At 41.2% G+C, this 16,212-nt stretch overlaps 1 protein-coding gene across 5 annotated transcripts in view; it reads left to right on the top strand.

The window, feature by feature from the left end:
- The first annotated feature begins 578 nt into the window (after positions 1-578).
- Positions 579-16,212, top strand: part of LOC117256207 (band 4.1-like protein 1) — a 109,009-nt gene continuing 93,375 nt past the window's right edge. For all 5 annotated transcript variants that reach the window (XM_078174758.1, XM_033625478.2, XM_033625479.2 and 2 more), the window contains exon 1: positions 579-715. The gene's annotated coding sequence lies outside the window, so the exon portion shown is untranslated. The remainder of the gene's footprint in view (positions 716-16,212) is intronic.

Raw genomic sequence — 16,212 nt, 5'->3', positions numbered from 1 at the left:
CTGCCCTTTGTACTAATAAATTCCATCATCTCTGTATGCAAAGGTGAGGGAGTTAAGGCTGTGTGTTGTTAGCAGTGGACTAAGTGATGAAATCAAAGGAATTGTGCCATCCTGACGACACTGCGAGAAATAACAGCAACTCCTCTGATGTACGAGCTGGGCTTTAAATATTTCATTAAAAGCAAGAGAAGGGGATGTGCCTAAAAATGAAACGTACTTCTGTGGCTCACGAACAATCCAAACATATTTTTTCACTGTGTATATTTCTCATATCGTTGCCTCATTCATGTTCCTGTCAAAATCACTGACACGTAGGTGAATGCAGCTGCTGTGGAAACAATGTGAGGTTATGTCACCGCGCTGGAATATTTCCGCATGTTTATGGAGATTTCAGTACTTGTTGACAGAGAGGGGTATTTTTGCAGGAATGACACAAGCGATGTTTGGCTTCGCACATTCCCCTTGAACACACGGACTGTGTACGTGTGTGTGTGTGTGCGTGTGTGTCTTCCTCCCTCACCGCATCTGACAGTGTCCCTCCCTCTTTCTCTCTCCTCCTCCTCCCTCTCTCATTAGGCTTTTCACCGGCAAAACACCGACACACTCCCTTTCCCTGTAGCCGGGGAATAAACACGAAGCGGCGGCAGGAGCAGGATTGACCTCCCCCGGTGCGCACCATCCATGGTCCTCCCCTGGATGTCTGTCTGACAGGAGGGTATGTTGAAACATTCATGTTTTTCCCCCTGCTAGTTTGCTCATGTCGTTATAACACCAGGATGTACATGATTTGTTGAATGTCGGTAATGTCTCCGAAATCTTTCTTTTTTTACGCGTAATTCATCAATGATTGCGGCGCTTTGTGATTTTCTCTTTGTGCCTTTAGCAGCAGTGAAATTTATTTTATCGACCATCATTTTATAACGCGCATGGACTTTGGACGCTTGCCTGCCGTCCTCTACCGGGGGATGAATAATATTGTGAGAATAGAGCAGAAGCAAAACAAGTTGTTGCGTCGTTTTGTGCCCACTGGCCCAGTCAGTGTTGACACCAGAGCTACAGCCAGGTAGTTAGACTCCTCTAGTATCCCCCTCTCTGCTGCCTGGACACTCACTTTATAGCCTGCACAGCACGGCCTTCATTTTCATGTTTGACGTCTTCTAAAGTTGTGCTGGGCTGCAGAGATCAGCTGTTGTTTGCTTCCTTCGGTTTGTGTCTCAGCCTGTCAGGGCAAACTGGATCTGCTTTTGCCTTAGTCAGTGTGTTCTCCAACACACCCATCACTAATTATGCAACAGCCACAGTGACAGATGCACATAACATACTCAGGACTCAGTGTTGCCATTGTCACACCCTCTCACCAACACCTCAGGGTTGGCCATATCAACTGTTTGCTTTTCAGACAAACTTAAAGAATTTGTATCTCATGCTTTGGCCCTTTTTGTAGATAGTGTAATAATATGGTGGTGTGTAAATGGTGTAAAATACACCTGCAGCTGATTGCTGTGAAGATGTTTCGCTGCAGAGGTGAAGCACCACTCTACCTGTGTTTGCCTGCATGTTTGGGCAGGTCCATGTATGGAAATGGGCTCACCTTTGATCCCCTTGGCTTTTGTGGAATTACATACAGTACTGAAGAGGAATGTTTCAGCCAAGGGCAGAAGTTTTGTTTCAACATTGGGGGGAAGGCACATGTGAAACGGGGGTTTGAGGGTCGTCCACTAGAAAATTTTGAGCATCAAACAATTAATTTCCCGCATTCTGGGGAATTGTTATGCACCAATTTGTGCCTTTTCTGGATCCATTTATGGTGTAAATGTCCTTAATTCTGTTAAAATAAAAGTCCTCTGTTACTCTCATGTTCTTATTGGATGGGACAGATGCACATGCTCTAAATATTGACGGGGAAGTGTCATGTGCATCCTCCCCCTTGCCAAAATCCATGCCTATGTATGGGTTGGCTTCACCTTCAGGATGATTTACTTGGACTGTTCTCCATAGTTGTGCATCTCTAGCTAGCTTCCCCAACTACATGTCTTTGTCTGTGTCTTGTATATGTGGAGTCACTCATAGTTTGATGATCTTTGAGTCTATTGCAATCAACTAGCACTGCAAAATTCCCTGCAAAGTTCTATTGATTGACTCTTATATTTCTTACTGTATTGGTTTGTCATGTGCTTGCACTTATATGAGTCAGACCAAGTGTGGCACAGCTTCTCTGCAGTGTTGTGGCCTGCTCCCTGTCACCATACAGGTGGGCTCACCATACTGTCATGCTCTTCGTCCAGGCCGTACACTGTCAGCCTCAGCTGGCAGACCTGCCGTCACACAGCATCCATGTCGTTAACATCGGACACACTCCTGTGCCTGCTGTGTCAGCCTTGCCGAGTCACCTCGCCAACCAGTCTCCCTCTGAGTATTACCCGATGCCCCCCCGCCCCCCCCCCCCCCAACTGCCAGGGAGCCATTACCTCATCCCAGCATCAGTTTCTCCACTGTTTGCTCATCAGTGCTATGACATAAATTTATGATCACACAGAGTTGATACACTTCTAAGTAAATCCAACTCAAAGATTCTGTATGCCTTTTTAGTTTTATCATAGTGTATATGTGCACAAAGTCTTGCTACTAGTGTGTACATGTCAGTGTTAGTGCGTGAGTTCAGATGCCCGAGGGTGCTGCTGGGATTTCACAGCCCAGCATGCTGCCTGCCACCATTTGCAATTCAAATGAGCATGTATGAGGCATCCAGTGAGGCTGAGGCAGCCCTCCTCTTCTCTGTGTCTCATTGGAAGCAATCATTCCTAGCACTTGCAAGTTAACTCAACCATTTCTTATTGACTTCTCCGTTAGTGTCTCTTCAAGTGTCACAGAGGGAGAATATTTTTCAGGTGGCCATCTTACCCGAGTCATAGTTTCTTTTGTAAAGCTCTTGGCACATGTATGGAATGCTGCATAATTGTGTGGGGTCACCCTGATGTTACCAAGGATGATGCCAAGGCCTGCGGTGGCAGTGTGTGTGTGCCCTGCGCTTGTCATTGCTGCCCAGTGAAATGTTCTTTGACTCGCCATGTTTTTGTAGCCCGGTGAGCGTGGTCACGTCTCTTCCTGCCTGCTGAACACCAGTGACCAATCACACATGCATACACAAACACATGTATTTGTATCTCTATACTTGAGAGGCCTCTTATTGGCATCTTGCATTCTCTAATTCCTAACCTTCTCACAGCTGACCTCAACCTAAATCCAATGTCAACTCCCAAGTTATCACCCTTGGGATTGTCACTATATCAGCCCCCACTTTCATGCTATTTATATGGCAGTAACCAGTCATTGTGTTTCTGTCATGTACAAGACATGATATGGACGACAAAAGCTGGTGCATGTGCCTATGTTGGAAGACAACATTCAGTCATGAATTTAGATTTACTGTTACAAAACCATATAGTTGGTGGACTTGTGATAGAAAGAGTAATAAAAAAAAGACTGGCCAAAATTGGTGCAGCAAATGCTTTTAGTTGCTACTATGAGTCAAGCTTTAAAAGCAGCTTAATCATATTTCAAACCTTTCCTGCCTGAATCCCATAATCTTGAAAACTCCATGCCCCCAGTTAATAATGCAGGTTTTCCGTCAAATACTTGAAGTCTCAAGTGTAATTAGTTAATATTTAAAGGGGACCTATTATGCTTTTCAGTATTTTGTATCTTACAGCAAGCTGTAGTGTTGCAATGATTGATGTTATACGTGGCCAAGGTTTCAAATACTGAGGTAAACGTGTGTAGATGTAATCCCCGTATCGAACATGTCAGGTTTCCTACTGTTGTGAACATGGGCACCTGATTCTGCTTTAAAATGGGGGAGCAAAGTTGGAAAGACACATTATTGGCGGTGGCTCTGGGGGTCCTTCCCCTGAAAAAGTTTTAAAATTTAAAACAAATTTCCTGCATTTCTGCACTACCTGCATGAATTGAGATCTGTTGATTGAGGGTGATATGGAAACCAAGAATAACCCAGTACGACTGGGTGGATCAAGACAGAAAATGGTTATTAGAACAGTAGCTACTTCATATTTGAAATTATATTTGTTAAAACATTATGTAGCCGAAATTGGTAGAGGGTTGTAAGCTACTGTGCAATCTTTGGGGTTAAACAAGGGCAAACAATTCATATGAAACCGCCTTACAACACATCACTATAATTTGGATAATTGAACCTGGTTAAACAATGTTAAACCTGAGGGTTGCCTTTCTCAATACTCACAAGGCCATCTTCAGATTCTAACAAATGCAACAAAGCACAAACAGTTTGGATGGATTAATTGGCCTGGCCTCATAACAACTATCTAATTCCAGTCCCACCTGTTTATTTAACACACATTTTTAACCAATATTATCTCAAATCAGGGATTATTTTGGCTCCTAAAGACTTAAAAAGGACACTTAGGTCAAGGTCTAGACCCAACTACGAAACCAACCCTTAGAGTAAACCTGATTCTATCATTTACCCTAAATGACAAAATTAGAGAATAATCAGGGGTGGACCTCACCATAAGCTCCTAACTAAGGTGGCCCAAACAGTTATAGATTATGATGTTTAGGTAGGAGAAATATTAGATTATGTTACTATTCTAAGTCATTGTAAGTTATTGTAAATAATAATAATAAATAATAATTGTAAATAACTCACAAGAGGATCCCAAAGCACATTTTTCAAAAGCACCTGTATACTTAGACTTAAGAGGAAAACATTGTAAACATATGCTGGATCATTCATAAATTCGGAGTGCTGTCAGAGTGTAGCGTTTGGTTATTCAGAACCCCACGCTCTTGGAGAAGCAAAGTGTGCTCTGGGCACTCCGTCTGAGAAGATGGAGCAGAACGCTGAGTGAATATATGATTAATTTAACTGGTAATAGAATGGTCTGTTACTGAAAACAATAGTGCTCTTATTTTGGTGTAAAGTGTCAGATTGGATTTATGAATGTACCCATGGTTACCTGCTCCAGGAATGCTACTGCAAGTGTCACTTAGCCTACACTGCTAAATTAAGCTAATGTTAGGAAAACTTGTAAACTTGGTTGCCGGTGTAAATTTCCATTTGATTTCAGATCACGTTCTGTCTGAACACGCCTGGTTGTGTTACGAAGCTTTTATCAGTGATTTTTGATGGTAGAAAATGTTGCTGTTCCTCCCAGGCACCAAGTAGGCCTACACTGCTACATGTAGCTACAGGCTAATGTCAGGAAAATGTGTGATCTTGTTTGCCGATGTTGTTGATTTCTCCCTGATTTCCGATCATATTCCTGCAGGAACAGGTCAGATTGTGTTTAAAAGCTATAATTGGTGATTTTTCCATGGTTAAAGTGATGCTATTCCCAGTTAGTCATTCCCTGGCCGCAAGAACACTGCTAACATACATGTAGCTACATGCTAACTTTAGGGAAATGTGTAATCACGGTTGCTGATGTTGTAAATTTTACCCCGATTTCGGACTATGTTCCTTCTGGAACATGTCTGGTTGTGTTTAGAAGCTTTTATTGGTGATTTAGTAGAAAGGGCCACTGTTCTCAGTTACAGTCATTCCCTGGCTGCAAGTGCAGTGCTAAGGCACATGTAGCTACATGCTAATGTCTGGGAAACATGTAATCTTGATTGCTGATGTTGTTTGTTTCTCCCTGATTTCAGATCATATTCCTGCTGGAACATGTCAGATTTTGTTTAGAAACTTTTATTGGTCATTTTCCAAAGTAGAAATGGCAGCTGTTTTCCCTGACAGTTATTTCCTGGCTTATACCGAAAAACAGAAGACCATGACCAAGACTGGCTGACCAATCAGAGCTGACTAGGATTTTTTCAGTAGGTTTAAAGAGACAGGTGCTAAACAGAGCCTCTTTCTGACAGAGGGTGTTTCAGCACAGACAGTATGAGGAAAATAAAGTGTTTGTGAACATTAAAGCATGTAAACTTTTTCTAATAGAAACCTAAAATACAAACAGGAACCTGAAAATGAGCATGGTGGGTCCCCTTTAAGACTTTCTTTACGCAGGTCCAACATTGTTTACACAACATGTAACTAATACTTGATACCTGATAGCTGATGAGCAGTACAGTGTCATTGATTGTTGGCTCACAAAGCAGTAATTGCAGTACTACACTGGTACAGTGCACTGCAGCTTTGTGTTTATTTACCCAATATGCCTAATCTTAGACCCAAATCTCTGTTTTACATGCTTTTTTATCAGCTTTGTTTGGAATAATCAAAAGAGGATAACACAACATTACCGCAGCCAGTGTAATCACAGTGGCTGTGTGCTTTTGTTTTAAGGGAATTGAATGAGTCTCATTAGGATGCTGCATCTGCTGCAGTCCTGACAGAGTCTTGACGGGACTTGAACATTATATCATTTCACCGTGTGGTCTTTAATAGTATGTTCGGGGCTTCCAGCAACAATGTCCACAGTTTTTTGCAGCGGTCGAATCCCCTCTTCCTTTGCCTATCGAGGGTCTCCTCTCAAGCCAGTTACAATCCTGTTGCTGTCTCTCCGATCTGGGCTTTATTTTTAGCTTTGGTTTTTTACTCACACAGCTTTTGGCGATTTATTGCCTTCCTCAGATTGTATCATTCTGTCTGCACTCGGATGTGAGAAGAGAGAAAGAGAAGCTATTTCATGCCATGAGGCAGGTTTATTTCACCATTCTATTTCCCACCTTCAGTCATATAGCTCTTCACAGTTGATGGGAAGCATCACTTTGTCCTTCTGAAGGGGAGGCAGGGAGCTTTACCCTGTAGCAGCAGCGGCAGCTCGGCTTGCCTCAGCCTGATGATTACAGTGAGTCAGCAGGTTCTCCATTTTTTTCCCCCTTCTTCCTTTACATACCTACGCTCGTCTCCCTCGCTCCCTCTCGACCGTGTTCTTTGAACAAATCCCCTGCCTCTCAAGGATGAGACTCATCATGTTGTTGTCTGGCTTTGATCTGGTGCAATGATACCCATAATGCCGCTCATTTTTGCCTCCCCACAGTAAAGCAGAATTTATATTTCAGGCAAAGTTGGTTTGGGTGTGGAAAGAGAACAGTTGCCACTTCTTCTATTGCTGCTTGTGCTGCCTTCATTGTGGTCTGCTGTGGAAATAGTTTTCTCCAGCTATTATGGCCTCTTCCAACAAACCAAGCCAGCAGCCATTGTTTTCTTTTGGCCACTTCACACTTGGCAATCTTTAATTAGAGCCTCTGCATTCAACAGTTGCGGAGGAAGCCTAATTCTATTGTTGGTCTGTCCATTTCCCCCATGATTAGAGAGTGGTGTGATTACGTTTGAGTCCCGCACATTGTGGAAAGCTGGTGAATTGAGGAAAAATAGTTCGTACTGAGGTCGATCTTAATGCAAGCTATTTATAAATGCATAAAACAAGACCTAAAAAAGGATTAGGAAGATTAGAGTTAAAAAAAAATCAAAACAATGCCATGGCGACTGCTGCTGCTGCTGAGGAAAATCCAGAGTTGATTTGCAGAAATGTATTTTTAACAGCATAATAGAGTTATAGTAAAGTGAAGTTGCTCAAGCAAGGTTTGGCTTTTGAGGACGATGGTCCCATGGTAACTGTACTGTGATTAAAAATTGTTGCTGCTGCTGTGTGGTTAACGAGATATGCAGCTCCACTGAGGAAGGTGGGCACACTCTGACCTCTGCTTTATATTTCACTGGTAATTACACTAAAAGATGATTGTTCATCAAATGCCCAGCGAAGCAGGTGGGTGTAGTCTGCATTCGGACAGTGGCTGTCTGTCTGTGTGCTGGACAACACCCACGATTTCTCAGTGATGAGAAATGTGTTTGTCGAGGGTCGTGTTAGCATTGTTCATTGCAGTGGTCTGTGGAGGAGTAGATACACAGACTACTCCCAGTCCCTGTGGGCCTGTCGTGTGGCTTCTAAACTGGTCAAACAGGTTGGGAGGCAAATCCAGGCACAGCCGCAGTCATATCTCCACATTTGGTTTGTTTACAGCTCTCAGTAATAATCTGTGCACACATGTGACGCATGTCCTGTGTGTTTTCTGTGTGCTTCATGCATTTTGGTTTCTTGCAGCAACTTGCTTGTTGCTTGCTATGTGTGCAGCTGAGTGTAGTATCTACTGCACACACACGCACGCACACACACACACACACACACACACACACACACATGCAATCTAGACTATGTTGCAAACATACAAGCTGTGTACACAATCCTTCTTCTATCAAATTCCTTTTTAACATGTCATATCATGTTCATGTATCATTACAAGTATGCAACACATTCTCACTCTCAACTCCAAATACTGATGCTTGGTCAGTGGCCCTATGTCAAACTGTGGCGCCCTAGGTACCCCTTCAGTGTTGGTTTTTGACTCTGCGGAATGTTGCGTAAATTTACACCTGTTACATACAGTCTCTTTTCAAAATAGACTTTCAGCATAGGCTTACTTTGTTTTAAAGGTCTACTTCCTTAGGTTTAGGCAACAAAGTACAGTAGTGATTAATAAAAAAAGTTATGGTTTAGCTTAAAATAAGTTAGTTTTTTATTAAGGTAATGTAACGTAACAACACATACGAAACATAGTAGCTACACATACTAGCACACTATGTTGGTATTAAAGATAACTCAATTGACCTTTGGTGTCACATGGGACAACACCAGTGGGCTCCTTGGTGCAAGTCCAGAGTTTTTTGACCCCTCCATCTATGCAGACTTTCTTACTCTTTATACTATGGCAGTTGTTTGAAGCATCAAAAAATGCTTGGTGCGTCGGTACCTGACACCGAGGGCCACTGACTATGTTATATTATATAAGTATTTGAGGAGTTGGGAGAACGGGTTGGATGAATTTATCAGCAGTGCTTATTTTCAGTGTCACTGGATTACTTTGATACTGAAGCAGTATCAGTAAGCAGATTTCTGGACCTTTATTCGCCTTGGAGATGAGGGATGATATGATATCCATGGGTGATGTCACACTAAATCTGAAAATATGTGCTATCATGTCTTTGTGTTTAGAATTGACTGAATGTCAATGTTTTGCTGCAAACTGTGGCAATCAGGCAATGACAGTTTTAAAGTGCATTAACTGTCTCCACGATCTGTGTGTCACAGTTGCTGCTGCTGTCCCAACTGTTGCCCATGTTGGTGAGCAGCCAAATCAGCAGGACGTACTACAATAACTCACTTCCTGTTGTTTTTAGAGCAACAGCACGCACCTGTCCTTTTCAGCTCACGCAGTATCTGTGCCTCACGTCTCTCCCCCGGCCTCCCCTTCAACTCTGTGTCCTCGGGGAGTGCCTCACAGTTTAAAAACTGCTGTAGCCTATAATGAAAGCACACCAGAACGTTTTAGACTATTGGATATGTCACACTGTGTCTTACAGGCAGTTCTGTGGGATATTTGATATGTCAAACTAGGAATGGACGGAGGATGGATGGATGTAAACTAGTTAGACATCGTTTGGTTGCATGATGTACAGATGGAAAAACAGACTGATTAGAAAAGTCTTTTGAAAATTCTGTGGTGACTTCATGTGCAGTGTGGAAGTTTTGACATTACATATGTGACTGCCTTTTTTTTTATTATTTTTTGTAACTTGATTTTGTATATTATTATCTGGCAACACAACATTGCTTGGTAGTTCAGTTGTAATTTGGGTACATTGGGATTTAGCTCTTTCACTGTGATGAACTTTTAAAGAAAAGCAACACACACAATACTATACTGACAAATGTATTCAACATCAAATGATAAAACCTTTGCAACACAATTTAAAGCATCATGAGTAATGTGAAGTACACATATTTTGTTGTAAATGGTTAAAAATCATATACATGCTCTGGTCTGATACCTTTACCTCAGAAGAATTAGCACCTTTATTCAATTCACATTGAGTAACGGTAATTGTGAGCACTGCTCATGCAATATATCCTTCATTCTTGTATGAGCTGTTGCTCTGTTGTTCCTCTTTACTGCCCTGTTCCTCAGTGTGCCAATAAGCATCCCCTCACCTCATTAATAAGGTAGTTGATTTATAATCAGAGCAGGCGCTCTCATCTGCAGCGAGCTTCTTTGTGAAGTCATAAACTGATTTTTGCTGCAGTAACATTAGCCGGCCTTGCTGGGAGTGTGTCAACACTAAAGCCAAAATGTAATTTACAACAAATCCCAAAGTCATGCTCAGCAAGCAGCGGTGGTTTAAAGGGGAAATGTAATGTTGTTTTTGTTTTGGGGGCAGTGTACTCCTGCAACCCTAGAAGTTATGTTTGTGTATTACAAAACTGCATTCATAATGTTGTGATGACAATGTAATCCATGTTGGGATTATGTTCAGAGACAATGTTTCTTTGAGTTAATGAAACTTTATGTTTATGTTATGCGCTGGTGTCGCAGGGAGAAAATCGGGGTGGATGGCAGCCATACAAAGTGCAGGACTGTGACACCAGTATCTGGGGTTCACATTCAGACTCCTGGCTTAACAAAAGCACTGTGGGGAAGGTTAGGGAAAGAGTGTGATTTCAGTTAAATGTTAATTAAAAAAATAATATAGTCTCTACAAGTGGATAGTGTGTTGAAGATGGTCTATTTTGGCAGAAAACATGTACATTGTATTATAAATACGTTATCGATGAACATTTTGCTGATAGGCTTTCTTTTTTTGTGCAACTGGCCAGGTATGTTAATTAGAAACATTTCCTCATTAAACATGTCCTCACTCATTGGTTGATATGATATCTTTATCAATGCACATACAACCAGGGTATCCCTCAGAAACGTTGTCAGGCAAGGCGGCAAGTATCTTGTGACTGGGCCGGTGACCCAGTGTGGTGCAACCTAGCGCCTATTGTCTTTTTTAAGGGGTGAAGTGACAGATTTTGTTTTGATGTTATCAGTGCAGCTTAGTTAAATTCAAATTTGCTTTGTGTAAGAAGGCAACATTTGGTCTCATGCATGTAAAATATGATGCAGTTTTGGTATATATGGCCATTAATAAGTGATTGAAATAGCTGATGTGTCTGCTGTCATGGGGAGAGGAGCAGTATGTTACCAAGGACAAAATGTGATGGAGAGATCTCATTACAGCCTTATGTCCCAAAGAGGATGAAAAGGAGTCAGTAGGTTGGTCAGTGGTTAATGTTAGTAACATGGTTAGAGCTGTTGCAGAGTTTTGACTCCTCATAGTTAACATAATGTTAACTTATTATCAGCTCACTCATGGGAAATGTGTGATGGCTGCTAACTATGACATTAACAGAGTCTAACCTCAGCTAAGTGCTAACGTTAAAAGTAATACTAGCAAGCTTACCTCACTGACTTGAGTTGAACTCCCCATTAGCTGCGGCTGTCATGAGATCAGAGGCAGGCGGTTCTGTGCTGTGTGTGTGTGTGTGTGTGTGTCTGTGCAGTGTGTGTTATTTTTATTGCTGTTGAGTATAATGTTAGCAGGGTGTTTTTCTTTACTCTCTAGGCTACTGCAATTAAAAAAACATCTTTAAATACATTTAAAAAATTTCCAGATGATTAGGCTGGGTGGTCGATTAAGGCTGGGCAGGTCGCCCGGCTTGCAATACAGTGACGGAAACCCTAGTCTCGCCACCAGACAATCAGAGAGAGAGAGAAAATGGCCGGCAACAAAGCAACGCCTCTTGCATTTTTTAAAAGGACACGCCCTCCCGGAAATGTGCGCTCCCCCTTTTCTCGTCCGAGCTTCAAAATGGATGCCGAGAGATTTACCTCCGTTTTATCAAACGTGTGCTCAGTCCACAAGATTGTGGAAATGAAGGACTTACAGCGACTTTGTTTAAAACTTTTAACGCAGTCGGACTATGTTTACGAGCACAAGAGTTCAACGAGCCACCGAAGGACCGCCCTGCGGATTTACTATTGGTTCTGCAACGTATGGAGTTTTTTAAAACTCTGAAATTGTATCCGCCCATCTAAACACAAAATCAGGGAGAAAGACATCAGTCTTTAGTTAAGCAAAGCGTCTAAAGACTGACTTGTGAGTCTACGGAAACCCTGACAACTGTTGACAGCAGACATCTTATGAATTAGTGCCCCTACTGGTTGGGTCAGGAAAAGAATCATGGTTGTGCTTTGTCACGTTATGTACTTAACCTTAAGTTACTCACTTAAAGTTAAGTTAGGTAGGTTTCATTCAGGAAAAGAAACATCATTGGGCATTGTCATGTTATGTGCTTAATGTAAGGTGACGATTTGATGACATGAACACCGGTCTCCTAGGGGAACGTTGTGTGTTTATTTGACCCATCTGCCACCCCAACATTTTTTTCTTTACTCTCGTTAGCACATTTTTTACATGATCAAAACCTTCATCATTGTGTTGGTCATACACAAATTCTGGTGCATTACTTTAAAGGTATACATATGCACAGTGCATGAGAACAGCCTGTTCATAGAAAATATAAGTCCCTCAGCATTACCTTTCCCTCAAATGTATTTGCTGTTGCACATAAGTTGTATAGAAGCGTTATTTCTTGGAGAAAGGGCTGACTCCTTCCTGAAACTGCTGGGTGCTTCGTTTTTGATCACTCATGTTGTTATCGCACTCTGCACAACCCTCTCACTTCTTCCACACCTGCACTCACAAGTTGTAAGGCCACTCCACAGTAACGGAAACCACTCATTGTTTTGGCATAAGCAGCTCCTTCTGTGATAGTCGGCTGTTTTTTTCAACCGAAGGCTTTTCTCTAATTGTTCCACGGTTTTTTAGAGTATTTTTTTTGGGCCGATCAACATAAAATGTTTACTCTGCACCTACTGATCATTCATGGATTCCCTGTCATGCATCGATTTTTCTTCTCTTTTGTTTTTATGTTGGCAGTGATAATGAGAGGCTCCTTTATAATTCATGCCATGATGGATGTCCCTCTGGTAGCAGTTTTCATGCTGCAATCTCACCAGACACTTCTACGCCAACAGCACCCTGCACTGCCAAACACTCCAGTCCACAGACTCAGATGCTTGGTGTTGGCTTTCAGCTGCCATTTAGCAAACCACACTCTGTTGTCCACACAGTAGTAGTGCTTGGCAAATGACTGATTCTGCCCAGAAAAGTTTACAAGACAACTTTAAAATGTTCTGGAGCGGTATTGACACGCTTTTCTAGCCTTAGTCTCGCTGTGCCTGTCCCTGTCTATACTCTAACAAATAGCATTGAGATCCTTGTTCAGCATCTTTTCAAAACCCCTGACACTGACACCAATAACACAGAGAGCTCCTGTAGCTTCCTTTCAGGCCCAGCACTGATCCTAATAAGGAGATGAATGGCTCTATACAAACACTAGAGTGAAGCTGGGGACTGGATGTATGCCCACTGCCTCTCTCTTTCTCTGTGTGCTGAGTGAGGGTGAAATGCCTGTTTCAGCCTCCTCTGATCTGCTCCTGTTTCTCTGTTGAACTGGTCAGTGGTCAGTTCAGGTGTGAAGGAAAGGGGGGACAGCTCCCATAGCTCCAGGACTGGGCAAAGCAAATTGTTTTCTGTAAGTGGAAGACAAAAAGACACAAGCTTGGATAAGTTTAAGGATTGAGTGTTAGTGCTAAAAAAAGGACAACACAGGTGACCTTATTGTGATGTCATCACGGTGTATGAATAACTCAGGTTAAGATAAAATACTGATTAATCCCATAAAACAGCATATCAGCTAGCTAGATTTGCAAGCTTCCTTCTATGTGTACATCAGTAAAACTTGAAGTCTATACGTTTAATTCTCAACTGATTTTGAAAATGCTGATTTTCACTGGATATCTTTAGCCCTTTTATTCTGTATGAGAATGTACTCCAGATTTCTAAAGTCAAAAAAGATAGTAACAAACAAAGTAGGGGTCATTTGGGACACTTTTGTATTGATAGGAAATAAACTTCCATCACTACCAGACACTATACAATAATGAAAATAATTTGATCCCTGAACAGATACAGGTGTCTGCTAACAATTTATCAAACCTTATCATGCCCACCCAACAAGGAGTGCATTTACCCAAAATTCCACTTGCCTGGGTCAGTTGGGACACCTTCATCTAGGCTGAAAGAGCATCATTTAAATAGAAGAAATAGCTGATCACCTATAAATTGAGGGTTGTTGATAATATAATCTGCTGTTGGCAGAAACTGTCTGGAATGTAATAATTCCCCTTTGCAGAACGAGGGATTTTGAACGGGGCAAAAAAAAAAAAAAAAACTGTTTCTGACTGGCTGCCACTTGAGTAAACATTCACTCAGTGACTTCACAGTGGGTCTTATTCAATTAGAAAAAGCCTTTGTCTTGTTTTTGTCTACTTTTTGCTGATTTGTAACAAAGCAGGAACTGTAAACAATACTGTCCCCATGACTTTGGACTCCTGTGCAAGCTACCAACAAAAATTCAGACAGCTAACACTAGCACAAACTGATAAGATAGAAAATCAGCTTTCCAACAATATATTTAGTTTTTTGTATGTGGCATAACTACAACCAGAATAGTGAACAAAAAAACAAAATAGCCAAACATTTATTTAGACACTATACATTTCAAAATGTCAATAAAATGTGAGGTGTTGTCAGACGGGCTCCACTTTGAGGTTGAAAGTGAAGAAGGTGAGGCTAACAACTGTCCCCCTGTCCCAACTGACCCCACTCTCCCTTACTGCTAACTAGATTAGCTAGTTAGCATCAACTTTTTCGCAGCTGTTTTACATTAATTACATAGGAGATAGAAATTACCTTCAAATGTGAGTGCAAAAACTTTAAATGATAGCATTTATAAAACATTCGATGGCAGTCTGTCAGGTTTAGTACCAGTCTAGGTACTTAGAATAACAGTAAAAAAAATGGATACATGTATGTAGGTTCATCTCTGAGTGCAAGATAGGTCATAAAAAATATTCAAACACTTGATACAGAGGGAAAAGAGGGATAAAATGGGTAAATTAAAAACATGCTTTTTAAAAAACTGTATATTTCTGATACGAAGATACTGGCAGAGTCTTATGATAAGAACCTGGGGAATACATTTTGTACTTCACTGTGTCTTTAAAGCTCCAGATGGTGAACAGTATTCTCTTAGCACCAACCAGTGGTCCACATGGTTGCCAAAAGAATACAAAGTTTTGTTACTTGTGGGAATTTCACTGAATAGGGGTACTCTACTACAGTATGTGTGCCACAGGTGGATACAGAAAATATGGATATCTTGGGCTCTGTGCAACAATGGTGGATCGCAGCTTTCAAAATGTTATCAGGGAGAATGAGGAGGAAGGAAGGAAGACTGTAAGAAAGCAGTGTTTTTAAACCCTGTAATAACACTCTGCTTTAACACAGGGAAATAATCAGCAGATGGCTTTTACACCCACAGTGTCAGTTTGATGTTATGTATTGCTGTCCTCAAGCACATTTCAGGGTTATATTAAGAACCTCTATTATTTTAGAAATGGAAAAAAGCTCCAATAAAGACGGCTAGAATTCTAAAAGCCTCAAATTCTGTTATTTAGTAATGATACAGATGTGTAGCCTGTATTTTATCTGTTTTCAGCTAATAAGATCACAGTACTGGATACTTATAATTCATTTGCTCATATTTGAAATGTTTTCAAAAGCCTTTGCACTAAGTGAAGTGTAGATGAACTGCAAAACAACATCAACATTTCTTTCTTAAATTTGATATGTTTTTGTAGAGGTTTGCAGGTGTTTTAGTCAGACCTTTTACTTGCCTGACAATATACAATAAGATGAGCAAAGACCATTGTTGGAAGCAATTTCTGTGGAGGAATATGAAATCCACGAACAATAAAAGCCTCAGAATTCTTCAAGTTATTGTTTTCACTCTTATTTATTTTTCTCAACAGCGAGTGGGAAGCTCTCACCGTAAATGTTTCCCTTGTAAAGTGGTTTGCATTTGCACATGTTGCGTAACAGATTGGAAAATGTGGGAGTGAAATGGTGTGCTGTCACATCATTGCTGGGATTATATTTCTGCTTTTCACTGGAAGCAGGCAGTTGTTCTTTTTAAGGCATATTTGCACACTTGCTTTAATTGTACACAAAGAGAATAAATCATGTGTGGATTTTATCCAAAAAACAAAAACAAAATGACTGTCTCATAAGGTAGGGTTTACACTGAGTGAAACTTGTTGCAGATGGATTGAACAGAGACAAACCTAATTCAAGTGTTTAATTTAACAGCTTCCTATTGAGTG

Source organism: Epinephelus lanceolatus, chromosome 1 (assembly GCF_041903045.1).
Source record: "Epinephelus lanceolatus isolate andai-2023 chromosome 1, ASM4190304v1, whole genome shotgun sequence".
NCBI lineage: Eukaryota > Metazoa > Chordata > Actinopteri > Perciformes > Serranidae > Epinephelus > Epinephelus lanceolatus.
This window is presented reverse-complemented; position numbering and strand designations above follow the sequence as displayed.